The sequence below is a fragment of the Micromesistius poutassou genome, assembly GCF_964030765.1.
Source record: "Micromesistius poutassou genome assembly, chromosome: 18".
Classification (NCBI taxonomy): domain Eukaryota; kingdom Metazoa; phylum Chordata; class Actinopteri; order Gadiformes; family Gadidae; genus Micromesistius; species Micromesistius poutassou.
In genome coordinates, this window is record NC_140288.1 from 8,578,424 (window position 1) to 8,580,923 (window position 2,500).

General features: G+C 44.0%; 1 protein-coding gene across 1 annotated transcript in view; it reads left to right on the forward strand.

The window, feature by feature from the left end:
- cacna2d4a (calcium channel, voltage-dependent, alpha 2/delta subunit 4a) overlaps positions 1–2,500 on the forward strand; it is a gene marked incomplete at both ends in the record, with an annotated part of 91,236 nt that overhangs the window by 57,130 nt on the left and 31,606 nt on the right. The gene's annotated exons all lie outside the window — the stretch shown is intronic.

Genomic DNA, 2,500 nt, shown 5'->3' on the forward strand with positions numbered 1-2,500 from the left:
TTGATCATGACTTTCCGCATGTGACTATCAAGCATTATGTGTGGCATGGGGTGAAAGGGCTGGTGTTTCTGTGAAGTATTCCATTGGCATTAAACGTGCTACGGTCATCAGTGTATTGTTATGTCATGCTGTGTGTGTGTGTGTGCGTGTGTGTGTGTGTGTACAAATGGTTATCGTCTCCGTCATTCTATTCTCAGAAACCTTTTTATACCACCGCCTTTTATACCACCATCCAAAACATGTGCACCTTTGCAGCACACACTCACACAAACAAACATAGTCACAGGACACACACACACACACACACACACACACACACATATACACACATAGAGGCACAGGGTACAAGTACACTTCACAGGACAAAAACACGTTCCTCTGGTATAGTCTCTCTCTCTCTCTCTCTCTCTCTCTCTCTCTCTCTCTCTCTCTCTCTCTCTCTCTCTCTCTCTCTCTCTCTCTCAAAGGCACACACTCGCACACCAGTGCACAAATGGACACACATGTGGGTTTACATTTAGACACACGCACCGTAAATACTTGGGTGTCAAAGTGGCTAGTGAGCTGCAGAGTCAGGTGACACCTCCTCTTCTTCGTCCCCCCTCCCCCCCCAACTCCCCCCCCCATCCTCCTCCTCATCTCCCTCCCTCTCAGCTCTGTTGATTCCTATAACCACCACGGCTGAGCTCACCCTGAACAGACAAGATGGCCCAAGTGACTTGAATTTACTCAGGATGTGTGTGTGTGTGTGTGTGTGTGTGTGTGTGTGTGTGTGTGTGTGTGTGAGTAAAAATCGATGCTGCTGTTTGTTTGTGTGCTTTTTGTGTGTATATGTGTATATTGTTGTTTGTGCTTGTGTGTATATGTGTCTGTTTTGTGTGTTTGTAAGTCTGTGCACGCATCTGCGTATCCGTGCATGTGTCTGCATGCATGTCTGTGTGTGTGTGTGTGTGTGTGTGTGTGTGTGTGTGTGTGTGTGTGTGTGTGTGTGTGTTGTGTGTGGTGTTGGACAGTTCAGTGCAGTCGATAACAAAGGCAGCGGAGAGAGAAAATCAGCCATGCCAAGCTCCCTGAATTAATTATTAAGTGTTCTCTACTCAGGAGGGAGGAGAGATTGGGGCAAGGCAACACACATACACTGACACAGAAACACACACAGACACACACACACACACACACACACATACACTGACACATACACACACACACACACACACACACATACACACAAACACACACACACACACACATACATACACTGTATAGCTTTGTAGGCAAGGATATGTACACACATTGACCACTCACACACGTTTAGATATGCACTATCTTATAATGCATGTCTTAATGTTATGAAATATCTCCATGTTGTCCAATGAATCATGCAGTGTTTGGCCAACAATCTACGGAGTTCCAGTGTTTGCCAGGTTTGAAAATACCAGACCGAAATGCCACCCAAATGATGATCTATTAGAGACAGTGTTTAGTGGCAATATTATCCTTCGTTCGTTTATCTTAAACGATCTGCGCTCCCGCTGTGACGCTGGTTGGATTTCACGCGTCACTGTTCGTTTTCAGGGTCTTGTTATTGTTGGTGCGCTATGTCAACATATGGAGATTTCTACAGGTTCTAATACGTTAATACACTGCATGTATACAGCTTTACCTGTTGGATTTCAATAAGCAGATATGCTAGGATGCGATAGTTTACTAACATGTTTTGTAAAGTGCTGTTGTAAAGTGTTACAGTTTAACATTTGATAATATAACTATGCTTTGTTGTTCATTTATCTCTGTATATTTATAACATAATCCATATAGATGAGTCAGAATCTGTGTATTATTTGGGCACCATGCATATTTTAGATAGATGCTTCTCAATGGACAATAGTTTTGTAGTGAGTAGATTTGATGACACTAGATTTAGTAAAGCAGACTAAGTCTATGAATGCCCTATATCACAGGCGTTACATCTGGTCTGAATTCAAGGCAACAAGTAACAGTGGTTTTATAGGAAACGGTGGTATGCAAGGTGTGTATCACCCTACCACACACTTTCTCCTCCCACCATAATTACAACCACAAGATGCTGTGTATATATACCTACAACCACAAGATGCTGTGTATATATACCTCCATCCAGATGAGAACGCACTTGTTTGTGTAAAAAATAGAAAGAATTGCAGAGCACTAACTGCATGGAACCATGCAGTTTCCCAACGTATGTGTGTGTGTTTGTCTACGTGTGTGTGTGTGTGTGTGTGTGTGTGCGAATACTCTCGGTTGTTTACGTTGCTTGTGTGTGTGTGTGTGTGTTCTCGGCTGCGTGTGCATGGACGAGCGTGCCTGCACGTGGGTTATTGTTTGTGTGTGTGTGTGTGCGTGTGTCCATGCACGTGTGTCTGCGTGCATGCGGTGCATGTGACGAGCGTACGAGCGAGTGGGTGAGCGAAATAAGGCAACACAACACAGGACACAACAGAAAACACACAACCAACAACAC